We start from the raw sequence: 16688 nt of genomic DNA, 5'->3' as shown, positions 1-16688 counted from the left end.
TCAACACTAACAATTATTATATTTTATAAAAAAAAATAGCCATTTAAAAAAGTATGAGGCAATATTCCATTGTGGTTTTGATTTGCATTTTCCTAATAATTACTGATACTGAACATATTTTCATAAATCTATTGATCATTTGTATGTCTTCTTTGCAAAAATGTCTGTTTAAGACCTTTTTCCAATTTTTATCAGGTTATTTCTTTTTTTTTGCTGTTGAGTTGTAGGAATTTCTTAAATATCTTAGATACTAACTCCTTGTCAGATGTATGGTTTGCAATATTTCCTCCCATTATGCAGACGGCTTATTCAGCTTATTGATGGTTTCCTTTGCTGTGAAGAAGTTTTTTAGTTTAATGTAGTCCCACTTGTTATTTTTGTCTTTGTTTCCTGTGCTTTGGTGTCATGTCCTAAAAATCATTGCCAAAACCAATGTAAAGAAGCTTTTCCCTTATGTTTTATTCTAGGAGTTTTGTGGGTTTAGGTCTTACATTTAAGTCTTTAATTCATTTTGAGTTAATTTTTGTATGGTATAAGACATGGGTCCAATTTCATTCTTCTACAAATGGATATCCAGTTTCCCCAACCCTATTTATTGAAGAAACTATCCTTTCTCCACTTTGGATTCTTGAAGACCTTGTCAAAAGTTAGTTGACTATATCACCATATGTGGGTTTATTTCTGGGTCTTCTATTCTGTTCCATTAGTCTATGTGTCAGCTTTTATGCCAGTAACATACAGTTTTCATTGCTATAATTTTGTAATATAATTTGAAATCAGGAAGTGTGATACCTCCAGCTTTGTTCTTTTTGCTCAGGATTGCTTTTGCTACTCAGCATCTTTGGTGGCTCCACATGAATTTTAGGACTGTTTTTTCTCTCTCTGAAAAATGCCATTGGGATTTTGATAGGGATTTAATCTGTAGATTACTTTGGTTAGTAAGGATATTTAAACAATATCAAATCTTTGAATCCATGACCATGGAGTATCTTTCCATTTATTTGTGTCTTCAATTTCTATCACCATAGTTTCACACTTTTCAGCATGCTGATCTTTCATCTTCTTGGTTACATTTGTTCCTAGGTATTTTATGCTTTCTGATACTACTGTAAATGGGATTGTTAACATTTTTTGCAGACAGTTCATTGTTAGTATATAGGAACACAACTAATTTTTGTAGGTCAATTGTATCCTCTAAGTTTACTGAATGTGTTTATCAGTTCAAAGAGGTTTTTAGTGGAGTATTTAGGATTTCCTATGTATGACTATGTCAACTGCAAAGCGAGATAATTTCGTCTTCCCTTTTGATTTGGAGAGTTTTAGTTAACAGATACATAAATCTTCAAGTATAAAGATCTACTGGACAGCATAGTGCCAACAGCTAACAATACTGTATTGTATACTTAAAATTTTCTAATAAGGTAGATCTTACATTAAGTGTTATTTCCACAGAGGAAAAGATAAAAATATAGGGAGTGGGAGGAAACTTTGGGAGTTGGTGGATAAGATGATGGCACTCATGGTGGTGTTATTTTCATGGATGTATACTTATTCCCAAAACTATTGCATTGTATATATTAAGTATGTTCACCTTTTCCAAGTTCAAAAAAAGTAAATGAAATAAAAATAAAAATTAACAGAAAGTGAAAAAAAAAAAGGAAGAGAGAGTTGCATCAGAAGTAAGGTAAAACATACAAACTAACCAACTAAAACAGAATTAAGGGAAGGGAAATTCAAAAGTCACGTAAGTCAAAGAAAGGAAATAAGGGCTAAAGCAGCTTTGGAAATTAGGAGACAATTTAAGAGATCTTAGCATCAGCAAAAGCACTGTGCTACAGAACAAAAGGACTAATTATCCTTAGTGATACTGTGCTGAGAAGACAGTAAGAGAACAGATTAAAATGGCAAACTGATTACAAAAGCATAACTTATAGTCTTGAATATCTAGCTTCAAAAATACATTATTTTTGTAAAAAAAAAAAATCTGATGCACCCCAATGTTCACAGCAGCACTCTTTAAAATAGCCAAGACATGGAAACAACCTAAATGTCCATCAACAGATGACTGGATAAAGAAGATGTGGTATAGTTATATAATGGAATACTACTTAGCCATAAAAAAGAATAAAATAATGCCATTTGTAGCAATATGGATGGACCTGGAGATTGTCATCCTAAGTGAAGTAAGCCAGAAAGAGAAAGAAAAATACCATATGATATCACTTATATGTGGAATCTTAAAAAAAAAAAAGACAAATGAACTTATTTACAAAACAGAAACAGATTCAGACATAGAAAACAAACTTTTAGTTACAGTGGGGCAGGGAGTGGGAAGGGATAAATTTGGAGTTCTAGATTTGCAGATACTAACTAATATGTATAAAATAGATAAACAACAAGTTCATACTGTATAGCACAGGGAATTATATTCAGTATCTTGTAACTTAAGGTGAAAAAGAATATAAATGAATATATGTACATGTATGACTGAAGCATTATGCTGTATATTAGAAACTGACACAACATTGTAAATTGACTATACTTCAATTAAAAAAATATATATACACAAAAATAAAAAGCACTGAAAATTCTAAATGCTTTTTAGCTTTGGGGAAAAAATCTGAATTAACTGTGAAACAGAAATAAGCAAAGTATTATCAGAAGACTAGAGAGTCTGAGAAAGCACTATGAGCTGGGTAGGTCAGCCGCTTTCTGAACATTATACTCAAGTGTTGGCAAGAGAATCACTTGCAGAGGGTGGGTGTAGCTCAGTGGCAGAGCACGTGCTTAGCATGCACAAGGTTGTGGATTCATTCCCCAGTACCTCCATTAAAATAAAAAAGAGAATCACTTTCCCTTGATACTGGAGCAACAGTTGTAGCAATTTTCAGTGAAGGGAAAGGCCACTGGCAAGACTCTGGAAGAACAACAAATTCTAATACCCAAAAGAAGACAAAGTTGTAGTGTTTAGTAGCACGTCTCACCATTACCCATGACCCACTGAGTCAGAGTTTGAGAAACTAGTTCTGCATCAAAAAATAACTAGGGGAAAACTAAAAAACAAAAGATAAGCATACAAGCAAAGTTTTAAAAATATTATTAGAGGAGCACCAAACTCAATAATCAGAAGTACTAACACAGAAAAGTTATTAGAACAATAACAAAAATGTAAAAACTGTAAATAATAAATCTAATTACTTAAAAACATTAAAACCACAATACTGCAGTTATAAAAAAAAAAAGATTACAGACTCCAGAATTAACAACAAAGTTATTTGCATATAAATACATTAGGTACAGCTGAAAAAGCTTAGCAACTTAGAAAATTTAAATGGTAGTCTCTGGAAAAATAAGATGCAAAAACCAAAAATGATAGACATAACTAAAAAAACAAAATTTAGATTCACAGAGATTAGTCCCAGAAATTCCATCTGCCATCTATGATGTGGAGAGAGTAACAGGGAGAAAACAATGAAAGTTATATCAAAGTTCTTTAAAACAAAGCTATATTTCCCCAAATCAAGAAAGTTTGTGGTTTAGAGCAGGAAGATAGGGAGACAGAGTACCCTTAGTTTCAGAACTTTCAGGAGTAGCAAATTAAAAATCTAGACATGAAAAATATTGGTTTAAAAATTTAAAGTGGATAGCTGAGTGAAACAGCAGATTAGAGATAACTGAAAATATAAATACTAAAGTAAAAGACAAATCTGAAGAAATTTTCTAGAGTCTAACATTAAGATATAAAGTAACCAAATTAAAGACAGAGTAAGAAACATGAAAAACAGAATGAGAAGATCTAAAGAGAGATTTTAGAGGGCAAAAAAGCTAAGGTAAAAAATGATTTGTAGAAATAATGGCTAAGAATTTTCCATAACTCCATTATTGAAGAAAACATGAACTTAGATTTGAGAAACAAACATCAGCAGGATAGATATCTAGACAGATATTCATGTAACTCTAGGAACCAAAGACCATGATAAACTTTGAAAGTAGCTGAAGGGAAAAGACAGATTATCCATAAACAAATAAAATTCTACAGTGGAAGCAAATATTTAACACAAAGGTCCATGAACAAGAATTTTATAACTCAGTGATTTGTTTTATTACCAAAAAAAGAGATATCTTGAGTGTCTATCATCAGTAAATGTAGTAAATACGTATCTGAACACATGTCTAATCTCACACTAAAAGCTACAAAAATGAAACAAACCAACCAATCAACCAACCAGAGTTAAAAGTATCAACGTAATTTTTGTGCAGAATTACAGGTATTTATACATGAAAATAAAGTAATTATCTATAAGTAAGAGCCTGGACATTTAGGGATATCTAACTTAGATGAGTGAGGTTTCAAACCATGCAGGCCTATGCTGTCTGAAAGAGGGTGGGGTTTAAAAGGTTCAGCCAAAAAGTTAAGGTTACTCTGTTTTCCTCTAGCATAGCCCAGGGGAGGTAGGTGCTGGCCAGCTGACACAAATGTTTGGTTACCCTGACAGACTCCACCCTACAGTGACCACAGAACCATCTGGCTTGCAGCACCCCATAGCCTCAAACATTAAGGTCATTCAACAAATACTCCTCCCAATTACATTTAATTTGAAGGGGAAATGAAGAAGGAAAAAAATCAAAGTGAAATAGGAATAAATGTTGAGGATTACATTATCATTATAATTTATTTTTTGAGAGCGGCATCAGCATATGTACTTGCTTAGAAGAAAAAGTTGCATAGTGGATGGGGACAGGCCATAGAAGGCTCTTTGGCTATAGAATAAGTAGACCTAAGGAAGGATAACACTTCCTCTAAAATGAGCAGGGCAGACAGAACAAAGGAACTGAAAAGTAATTGAAAATGCCATTGATATTAGAGCACACCACTGAGAAAGTTGATGTATTATATCTACTTTTTCAAAAAGTGAAGTATAAAAATAACTTGTTATGTTGAGGAGCAGGGGTAGAGATTATGAGAAAAGCAGTAATGTTGTTCAATAGCTATATGTGAACAAAGAACAAAGCTGATCAGTGACAAATGCAAAGGTGGCTGAGAAATGCTGAAGGCCTAACTGAAGATAAAGATAATAGATTTTAATGACTCAATCAGCATGGTATAATTCTCTAGAAAGCAGCTGACAGTTTTAGCCCAAGGCTGGGTGTCACTAGCATAAAGGAAAGACAAAAATAAAAAAGAAAATAAAAAAGAAAAATATGGGAAATGAAAAAGTTAGCTAGAAAGTGGCTGACAAATCGATTTATAGAAGCTCTACTATATAAGAAAACAAGTGAAACTGGATAAAGGATGTAGAGCTACACTATGTGAAAATGAAAATATCTAGGAAATGAAAATCCTGATATGATCAAAGTGATGGAAATAAAGAAGTGAGAAACTTCCAAGTATAGGAATAGTGTGACTAGAAATTAACTTCTCTCTCACATAGTTATTCTCAATCTCACCACCGTGCTGTTTTTAGCACCTATTCCTACTTGGTATGTTCTTCCTTCCTGAGGACTGGGATCTTATTTGTCTCATTTACTGATGTATCCCCACCACCCACCTAGACTAGCTACTTTCACAGCAAGAGTGTTCAATAATTATTTTTGAATATCCGAATAATTACTGGAATTAGGATTTCATCGGTGCTGCTATGAATCTTGGTATGGGTGATGAACTGGATGAAAGGGTTTACAAAAGTAAGACGACTTCATCTGAGAGAATTACAAGGGAAACACCAGTGGTAAAGTTGGATGGAGTATCTCATTCTTAAAAGACACAGTATGGTGTATTAATTTACAGCTAGGCCCCTGGAATAAATTTTAAAGAATGGATTTGGTGCTGGCTCCACAATGCATTAGCAGTAGGATACTGCACAATGACCTTGCTCATTGTGAGTCCTCATTTTCTCATTCATAGAAAAGATTTAGCACCTTCATAACATTTTTTTGAGGATAATTTAGATAATAATAAACATATGCCTTGTATCTGGCATACAGGAATGCACATTTTATGCCAGGTATTTTTAAATGCTCCTCAAATCACTGTGATGTAATCTATACCCTCTTTTTATGCAATATATTTTATCAAGATATTAAAGATTCCAAGTTTAATCATTTGCCAGCTCGACAAGTCAAACATTTGTACGTACTGAGCATTAATAATGTTTCTTTCAGCATTTTCATCAAGGAGAAAATCACCATGGCAATGATACTGATAGGCCCAGCTAGCTGTGCCCTGTATAAAAAGATGAGTTTTGCCCTATAGTGCTGGTGCTGACACTATTAACAATGTTCAGTAAGACCAAAAAGCTCACAAATCATTTCTGCCATGATAACTCTGTGTCTTTAAACTCTGATGTATCTCATCGCATTGGGACATAGTATAGTGTTGTTGGATTTTCCAACATGCTTATAGCCACTCTAAGAAAAAAGATCATGTCCTGACTCCTGAAACCATCTTCTACAAGGGCTGCTGTATTGAAAGGACAAGTGCTGATCTTGAGACGACAAAGTAGGAACATCAAACTTTGATGGCTGAATAGAAATTTTCATTTTAAATTTCCTTATTTGCCTCTTATAAACTACTTTGTCTTTGTAAATGGAAGGATTTAAAATATCACCTAGAACATGTTTAAATTGTTTCATACTTTCTGCTTAGCCAATCAAAAATAATGTATCTAAATAATTCCACGTGAAATGGCATGCATGCAAGTATAGTCACAAATTCTTCATAAAGGGTGTTTCACACTGTGAATCAAAGTATAATTATATAAAAAGGAATAAAAAGATTCCTCACTATGACCATTGGAAATTCATGCTTCTCTTGTTTAAGAGCCTTAATTCATTGCTGGAAACCTCACCACTAAGTGAAAAGTTTTGAAAAATTTCATATATAGATACAGAAATAAATTCACAGATAGAAAAACATATTAATTGACAATAAAACATGTTTATATAAGGAAAAACAATTTGCAAAAGAATACAGATTTTAAAAAAAGTTATGCTATATAAGTTTATTATTCTTAAGGAAAAGACTTGATAGTAGGTATGAAAAATAGATGGAAAGCCGCCGTTCTTTTTTTGGATAGTGCATTCTTTTACCACACCATTTGCATCACCAGTTTTTCACCCCCTCTGTGACTCATGGTTATCCTGCACTCAAAGTTCACTTAATACCTTTAGAGCAAAACAGAAAAGGCAATCAAACATAAGAGCACTTTGAAATACATGAAAATTGTTCATGTGCACAAGAGATGCAAGAGTAAAAAAAAAAAAGATGCTATTTCTTCATCCCTTTCACTGGCATACATATAAAAGGAAAACATTTTGGGTTGATCCAGACATGGGACACAATTCGATTTTTTTTTTCTACTATTTTTCTAGGAACTGTTTTGTCAAGTAAATTATTGAGTGCGTCTTTGTCTAAAATTAAAATTTCAAAGTATCACTTTTTATAGCATATTAATTCAGTGTGCCTTTAACTGAAAAGTCATCACACTGGAACAAAAGGAGATTTTATTGAAAATATAGTAAAAATATTCAAGAGCTATTACGGTAAGTAGTTAAGTGAGCAGGCATTATGTTAGGTAGGTCTGTTATTCTCTGTTTTTAGCTTTCTATACTTTTCTGAAAGGGAAAATTGAGTCATAGACATTAAAACATCTGCAATATTTTAAGGGAACACAGATTTCAAAATACTGAGCTCTCTGAAAACAGTTAACAGCAACTTTTTCTTAGCAGAAACACACACATAATTACTAATTTAACAGGCTGTTCATGGTGGAAAAGGAACTGTTTTATCACATGCTTATCATATCTGCAGACATCAGAACTGCAGAAGTCAAGGATATCTTTGTTTTCAGTATTGACCCAGAAAGTAGTGAGAAAAGGCTCACAGTGCTGTTTGAGGACTGGTGCTAGCTAAAGTACAGTTACTGTTTTAAGTTTATCTCAAGATTAAATGTGTTGCTTCCCGATCCCACCTGGCGGTATGACACACTTAGAAAGGCAGTGATACAAGGGGTCAGTTTTGCTTTATTGGTTTACTACCAAGAAGACCAACACGGCCAGATTAGAGATGTGACCCAGCTCCATCTTAATAAAGACGTGCACAATGTTTCTTACAGGCAGGACACAGTACAGTCACTGACCTATGAGATTAATACACTGTTTTATTCTTGGGACCCAAGTACTTTCAGCATCGTTACGAAAGCACAAAATCTGCATGTCAAATTAATTTGTGCTCTCTTCACCTCACATTGATTAAGACAAATTAAGTTTCACACACATCACCTAGGGCAATTAATAAGTAGTAGTATCGAATTCCATTACCTTCCCCCGCTATAATTCTTTCAGCTGCTCTTTCCACAAGGCCTAGTTAATAGAAGCCTGTAGTACTCATTTCAAAGCAATCATGTGAAATGAAGGTGCTCACAGCATGTCTCAGATTTTCTCAGTGCTGGAAGATACAGTTTGGAGACACTTGTGTATTTTATAGCTAAATTGTTTCAAAGATGGATCCAGTAATTAGTTAAACAAGTGTGGTCTTAAACATTTTAAATATTCTATGAATTTGCATGAAGAAAACCCAGAGGCATATCATCAATCCCTGGATTGTATTCATTTACATAAAAAAACAAATGTAGAGGTATCACATCAAAGCAAATCCTAATATGAACAAAATGTGAAGTTTTAAATCGCTCTACTTAAAATATTATGTTTTCTATTGCCTCAAAAGAGAGTTAATGAAGGAGGAATTTTGCTGAGAGTCTATATTTTAAGTGTTCTTATAGAAACTCCCTTTATGTTAAAGTTTCATAAACATAAATACGTGGAGCGATACCATGAGAGACCTATAATAAAGCATATGTTAAAATATCAAAGGGGAAATATATTTTATTAATTTGTTTTTGTATTTTACGATAGTCAGAGAACATGAGGATGATATGGTAATAAAAAGTCAAATTAACCGGTTTTATAAAGTTATAAACAAAAAAAATATTAACCTATGTAAAACAAACACTCTTTAGCCATGATATTTGGGAAGTATTTGCTAATTAAATTTGGATAATATGTTATCTTGTAAGCACAGAATTTGTTTTTAAGAAAAGGTGTGTGTGTGTGTGGGGGAGCAGTTAAAAAGGATTCCCTCAGATTATCAAAGGTAAAATCCAGAAATGGTCTCCAGTATATCCATAACATAAGCATCACAATACTGATACTGTGGGATGTCTATGATACTGTGCCCTGTATTTCCATCTGGAAACTAAGCTCAAGGACCAAACCAATGTCTCTCATTTGTTTGTCTGATTATCTTCTTTTTTTCCCTTGATGGCTTGTAAAATGTTAAATCTCAATAATTATCCTCTGCATTCAGTTATAAAACTAGATGTTCATTTATATTATGCTGTGTTACGGACCGAATGTTTGTGTCCCCCTAAATTCATATGTTGAAGTCCTAAACCCTATTGTGATAAATTAGAAGATGAAGCCCTTGGGAGGTAATTAGATTTAGATAAAGTCATGAAGGTAGGGACCCACTGTGGGACTAGTGTCCCCACAAGAAGAAAATTAAATACAAGTTGTCATTAAATATAAATTAAGAAAAATATTTTTCTCTGCCATGTGAGGATACAGCTAGAAGGTGGTCACTGCAAACCAGGTAGAAGACTCACTAGGAGCTGAATCTGAACATACTGAAAACCAGTGAGCTGTGCGCTATGAAAGGGTAAATTTCATGGTATGTGAATTCTAGCAAGCTAGACACCTATCTAAAAGAATTAGGGAAGATAAGAGGAAGGCAGTTACAGCCGTGTAGTACTTGCGGTTAGATCCCCCTATGATTGCTTCAGTCTCCGTAACTACAGAAGAGCCACGGCCGCCTTCACTTCCTGGTCATGGACAGCCAACAAACTGCATATTTATAACAAAGAACAGACACTATTTGCTTCGTCTGAAGGATGTGACGTCAAAAAATTAACATCAGTTAACACTGTATAAGTCAAAAGCAACTTCTGAGTAAGAAATATGGCTAAGTAACTTCATTACATCAGGATACCAGATGAAGCTGTCAGCAGCCTGGTTGGATCCACCAAGGAGAAAAGGAAGCCGGAAACAAGGAAGGAAGACTGGAAACACTTACCTGCATGCTCCAACTTTGGCTGGTGACTTTAAACATTTCCAAAGAACTCTCATGTCTTCCTTCCCAGCCTCAGAGCTTCTATGGGAAGAAAGAGGATTTCTGGATAGGAGACAAGAAGAAAATGTGCTTCATTAAGGATACAAAAGCAACCTCCAAAGCAAGAATCAATAAGAGAGAACAAATGAGAAAGGAGAATCGAAAGTTAAAGATTTCTTACACTGTTTTCATTTGTAGTTTCATATAGTCTACAACCACAGCGATTGTTTTCCCTGTCACATAGTGTACAGTGAATTGCAGAACACTATCTTAAAAACAGTGTTATATGTGTATAAAATACCTAAACTGTTTCCCTACTAAGTTGGTCAGAATAACCTGTGAGCTACTATAACATGGATTCCATAACCATATCTCAAATTTAGTAAGTCAGAATGTCCAGGAATGACAACTAGTTGATGATGATGAAAACAACAACATCAATAACAATAATAATAAACTTTGAGAATGACTTTTATGATCATCCAGGTTTGAAAATCACCAGGCACCATTATGAAAGACAAGACACACACACAAAATAAAGTACATACACCTACAAAGATGTAACTTAAAGTATGAAATGTGCAAATTAAGGGTATAGAGACAAGAAGTGGTCTCCATCATAAGTGGCTAGTTGGCAATGTTGCATAAGAACTTAGGTTTATTAAAATAGTCCTCTACTAGCCGAGCTCATTGCTTCCCTTTGTCTTCAGCTCACATAAACAGTCCAAGAAATTTAAGATATAATGTTACACAGTACAGTAGTTTCTTGCATTAGCTTTCAAATCTCTTTAAAACCAAGGGCCAAAAATAATTTCACTTTTGTACATGATAAATATTAGAAACAGCTTAAAAATAATTTTTAAATCTTCATATGTATTTAAGAATTTGGAAGACCATTTCACCAGAGGAAAAAACACCAAGCAGGAAATGGTGATTGCGTCTAGGGAGTCCAAGGAAGGTGATATGGGTGTGTAGCGTAGGAGGGATACTCATACTGTGTAAAGTTGTGTAATTTTAACTTTTTTCAAAAATTCAGGTTCATAAATTTGGTTTTCATATTTTTAAAGGAATACAGAAAAAAAGGAATAAAAATATAACTTACTAAAGAAAATTTAATAGATTAGTTTTTATTGATATATAATAAATTAGCATAATTTTAGCAGCTTAAAAAACATAAATTTATTATTCCACAGTGTCTTTGAGTCAGGAATCTAGTCATCTCTTAAATGGGTCCCCTGCAAGAATCCTATTAAGGTAGTGGCCAAGGCTGGGTTCTCCTGTGGAAGATAGTCTAAAGAAGATTCTGTTTCCAGATGCACTTGGATTGATGGAAAACTTCATTTCCTTGTGATTACAGCCCAAGAGCCCTTTGCTTCCCATTGGTTGGAAGGTGCCTTAAGTTCCTAAAGGTCTCCCTCAGTTCCTTGCCAACTGGGTCTTCCAAAATGGTTATCTACTCCTTCAAAGCCAGCAAGGGAGTCTTATATAAATAACATAATCATGGGAATGACATCTCATTATCTTTCCCATATTCTACTGATTAAAAGAAAGTCACAGGATGAGTCATGACTGAAGTTTTTCTGGATCTTGTCGATGTAACAGAGATTATATTTTGGAAGGAAAGAATTTATTGAGACTCAGTTTTGTGTCAGGTACTCTGCTAAGCACTACAAAATATTTGCATATAGTATTTCTTATGGCATTCCTATAAAACAGGTACTCCCAGTGCTACTCTATGATGAAGAAAGACAGTTATTTTCCTTGTGTAACGTAAGTATTAAGTGTTAGAGCATGAATTTCAAGCAAGAACTTCTTCTAATCAAAGATTTTCTCTTTCCATTTTACTGCTTTACTATAGTGGCAGGCTAGAAGCTAAAAAACCATTTCATTTGTTCACTACTTCGAACAAGACAGTAAATGTTGAAAGGGCCGAAGTGTAAAGAAAGGGATGTGGAAAATAAAAACATCAGGTCAACTTAAATAAGATTTCACAATAAATAGAGCTAATTCACTTTATATAATTCTTAGTTACTTAACTGTAAATATACAACTTTGACACTGAAGATATTCCTCAGAAATGGGCCTTGTGGATTATGTAGGTCAATTTCCAAATCTGGGTTTTCTAAGGAACAGTTTAAGAATTACAGCTTTCTCCAAATGGACATTTCCTTGACAGATAGTAATAAAATCCACTTGGATATTTAATGTTTTCCATAATTGGCAACAGTAATTTCTATAGATTAATTGCTAAGAATTTTCATTTCCCATAGGTGGTAGCAAAAAAACTTCAACAGACTTCATTACTAGCAATATTAGTTCCAATCTTCTATCATAATGGCAAAGTACTACTTTTCTGATTCTATCAACAGTTTTCTGATTCTACTGAGTCCATCTTTTGAATCTATTTAAAATGCTTCCAGGAGGAAATGAGTTAATTTATTTTGTTAAAGTACAAGTATAAGTGTAAGTAAAAGTATATTTCAGTGCCATTTTATGAAAAAGCTTTTAGCCTTACCATTTAACAATGAATAAATGAAAATAAAAAGCTAAGATTAAAATAAAAAATTAACGCTTGTTTTAATTGGTATGTTTAGGTGGTCAATATATCACTGTCAGAATTGACAACATAAGGTAATACTATACTGATCAATAGATTCTCTTATCATGCACTGAATTCTCCTTTTTGTATATGTACAAGAATGCATGTATGTGTAATATCACATGCAATATTATCTGATTAAATTGACTCTCTCAAACTCTTATTTTAAAGGTTTGCTCACTTTTTTGAATTTTCAAAGCGGTCAGCGAAAGGGCTCATATTTGCATTTTAAGGAATGCCAAAGATTTAGTCAACTGTAAGCTGATTTTTACATACCCTTTGAAACAGTGGAAACATTTTCACTCTCCCAAGTGTAACATTTAAACTCTACTTACTTAAATGCTGAAAAAAAGGAAGAAAAAAAAAAAAAAGACTTCAGTTGCAGTTACCCCTAGGTTAATGTTCAATTGGAAAGATGTTTTACCTTAATGTGTCTCTGTACTTGTTTCCACCTTTTTTTTTTTTTGTAGAACCCCCCTTTTCCTACCTTTTTTTATAACATTGGTTCTTGAGAACCCAGTGTATTCTGAAGAAATGGCATATTTCAGAGAAAGCATCCTGTATTTTAAGACAGGATATTTAACATATTTGCCTACCTTTAGGTGTCCTGCTTTATGTATCAAAGGCATGGGAGCAGTTCAACATTCAAATATCTGCTTTTTATAACCTTTCTCCTAGGATATGTTCCAAAACAATGAGGTATATTGTTGACAAAGAATTAAATGTAATAATCAGGCAATTAACCAAGAGTATTTGCATCACTACATAAAAAGACAAATTAAGAAGACTACCATGGTACCCAGAAGCCATCTGTTAACCAATGTCAAATTGATGATAAAGAAAATTGAGTTCCCTTGGCAGTTGGTTTTTCTCCAGCTGCACGCAGCTATAAAAGAGCCATCAAAGACAAATCTGCATTTGTTGTTAATTCACACATGCAGTAGATAGGCACTTTAGAAACCTCTAGTGACAACTTTTTATTCTGAAAGTTGATGCTAAGATTCCCAGAAAAGTTATACATTGGACCTTGGATCAGCATTTAAGACCATCTTGGCAGGGTAAAAAGAAGAGGACTAGTACAGTCTCATATGTAAGTGAATACATACAAATACAATAAAAACACATTCAAAGCATGAAATGAGTGGATCATTTCCAAAGTAATCAACCATAAAGGTTAGTTATCCCCTACATATGCACCGATTTATTACTGCACATATCCTAATGTGAACCTCACTTTAAGGAAATCTTCATGACAGAGCAGTACCAGAAAAGAATCATAAATTTGGGTAAATTTGGATTATTACTAAGCCCTGATAAAGGCTAATGTGAAAGACTTAACTAAGGTGCCCTCCAGAATGATTAAAATACTAATGCTCAATGGAAACTGAAGAAGTTAACATAATGCCTTTAAAGAAGCTGGGATCTGGAGTCAGGCAAAAGTGATGCTTTAAATTCACACTTCATTTGTTAACAGTTATATGACCTTGGACATATTACTTAATCTGTTCTAGTGTGTGTATAAAAATGAGAATGATAATAACCTTGCAGGGATGTTGAGGGGATAAAATGAATTAATGGGTGTCAAAACTTATTTCCATCAAATAAAGCATTAAATGTCTTATCAATGGATTATTGGAGCAATACTAATTGCTAAGGACTTTAAGCTTATTGTGGAAAGGTCACTGGGCTGAAGGTCAGGAAATCTAGCTTGCTCTTCCAGCTTTGCCATAAATTAGCTGTGTGACACTATACAAATCATTTAAGTTCTCTGGACTGCAGTTTACTCTTTCCTAAATTGAGGTTGGGATGGGCATGGAATTAAAATGCCTCTATTAACTCTAAAGTCCTACAAGTACTTGAGTTGGAATTCAGAAAGAAATGTAGAATATAAAATCACAAATTTGTAGAACACGGAAATCACTGCAATCATTGCCTATGTGTTTATTACTGATTTTCTTTCAAAGGGAAAATTAAATAGTGGTCCATTTGAGGTTTAAATTTCTTATATATGTTTTTATTTAAATGCACTTAATTTTAAGTAAATGTGTTTAGATTAGTCCATAAAGCTGCCTAGTTGAACCAGATTAACCCAGAACTGTGTTTGACTTTTCTTGTCCTAGCAGCTTAGAATTTTAAAGTTGAAGTAGACAAAAAAACAAAAACAACCCCCCCCAAAAAAAACCCTACTTATTCATTCTCCATTTTACGGCTGAAGAAATAAAACAAATGAGACATAACTTTGAGAGCAAACTGGTTCCAGAACCCAAGTCAAGTCTACTGACTCCTAGGCAATCTTTTTCCACATTGTATTTCACTATTTTTACTTTTTTTTTTTAACAGTCCTGAAAGTGCATTCTCTCTCAGCCACTTTCTCTTCCTGACACCATATCTAACTTTGTTAACTTTGACTGAAATTACCATATTCAGTTTACTAGTGCAATGTTGAACAAGTATTTCACAGTGGATGTGATCAAAATACAAATGTGTTTGATCTCCCACTGCCAGTTTAAAATCCACTACCGTTATAGGAAAACTCAGTAACTCTCATCAGTTTTCAGTTCTTTCCGCAGTATCAGACATTCAACAGTTGTTTCAAGTTATAGCATAGTTTCAATTCAGAATTATTAAATGCTACTTCAAAATAGGAACCAATATTTACATCTTCATTGACAGATACGTCTCTTCTCCTCTTAAGGCACAGTTAACTTCTATTGCCATGAGTTAGCTGCTGTATTGAACCTAAAGAATAGTGAATTTAGAATGAGAGAAAAAGCTAAAAGCAGAATTGTTTCTATTTCGATAGTTACTGCTAATGCAGCAGCAAGTTTAAATTAAGTTTAAATTTTAAGAAAAACATGCAGGACACTGTAGAACTCTGAACATAGAAAACAAATAAAAAGGAACAATTAAAAGTATGTTACAAACCAGGCTGGTTTTGTCCAATGCAAGCAAGGCTCTGCACGTACAAAATGTTACCGAGCATACCCAGTTGAAAGGCCAGTGGTCCAATCCAGTCTTAACCAGCTCAGCTTGAAGTAGACACAGCTGACTCCAAGTTTCTGGAAAACAAATCGGGCAAACATCTTATTGTTTAGGCTACTTGCCGCTTGAGGACATACAAGCATTAAAATAACCTTGATTAGTGAAGGCAGGTAAAATGGATTTGACTAATCAATACACTGAGTTTCAAGTAAAACACCAATCTTTGACAAAGAAGCAAAGTCAATACAATGGAGAAAATATGGTCTTTTTAGAAAACGGTGCTGGAACCAAAAAAATGAATCTAGGCACAGACCTTACATCTTTCACAACATAGATCTAAATGTAAAACATAAAATTATAATACTCCTAGAAGATAAGGTAGGAGAAAATATAGATGTCCTTGGGTTTGGCAATGATATTTTAGACAACATCTAAAGCATGATCAATAAAATAAATACTTGATATGCTGGACTTAACTAAAATTTAAAAAACTTCTACTCTGTGAGAGACACTGTGAAGTAAATGAGAACACAAGCCACAGACTGGGAGAAAATATTTGCAAAAAATAAATTTGAGAAAGAACTGTTATTCTAATTATACAAAGATTTCTTAAAACTCAACCATAAGAAACTAAACAATCTGATTAAAAAATGGGTCAAAGACCTTCACAGACACCTTACCAAAGAAGATACACAAACAGCAAATAAGTACATGAAAATCTGTTCAACATTATATGTCATCAGGGAAATGCAAATTAAAACATCAGTGAGATACCACTACACACCTATCAGAATGATGAAAATCCAAAGCACTAATAAGATCAAACGCCAGAGAAGAGGTAGAACAACAAGGACTCTCATTCACTGATGGCAGAAATGCAAATTGCAAAGTCATTTTGGAAGAGAGTTTGGCAGTTTCTTAAAAAACTAAACATATTCTTAC

The 16688-nt window shown here is 33.7% G+C and overlaps 1 long non-coding RNA gene across 1 annotated transcript in view; it reads right to left on the bottom strand.

Moving 5' to 3' along the window:
* Positions 1 to 15814, bottom strand: part of LOC116280918 (uncharacterized) — a 73966-nt gene extending 58152 nt beyond the window's left edge. Inside the window, exons 1-2 of the long non-coding RNA XR_012073476.1 lie at positions 15690 to 15814; positions 10130 to 10228 (exon numbers count right to left, since the gene is read on the bottom strand). This is a non-coding gene — a long non-coding RNA (uncharacterized lncRNA). The remainder of the gene's footprint in view (positions 1 to 10129; positions 10229 to 15689) is intronic.
* Between the last annotated feature and the right edge of the window lie 874 nt (positions 15815 to 16688).

This window comes from Vicugna pacos, chromosome 6, assembly GCF_048564905.1.
Source record: "Vicugna pacos chromosome 6, VicPac4, whole genome shotgun sequence".
NCBI classification, from domain to species: Eukaryota; Metazoa; Chordata; class Mammalia; order Artiodactyla; family Camelidae; genus Vicugna; species Vicugna pacos.
Note: the sequence above shows the minus strand (reverse complement) of the source record. Positions and strands in the feature narration are given on the sequence as shown.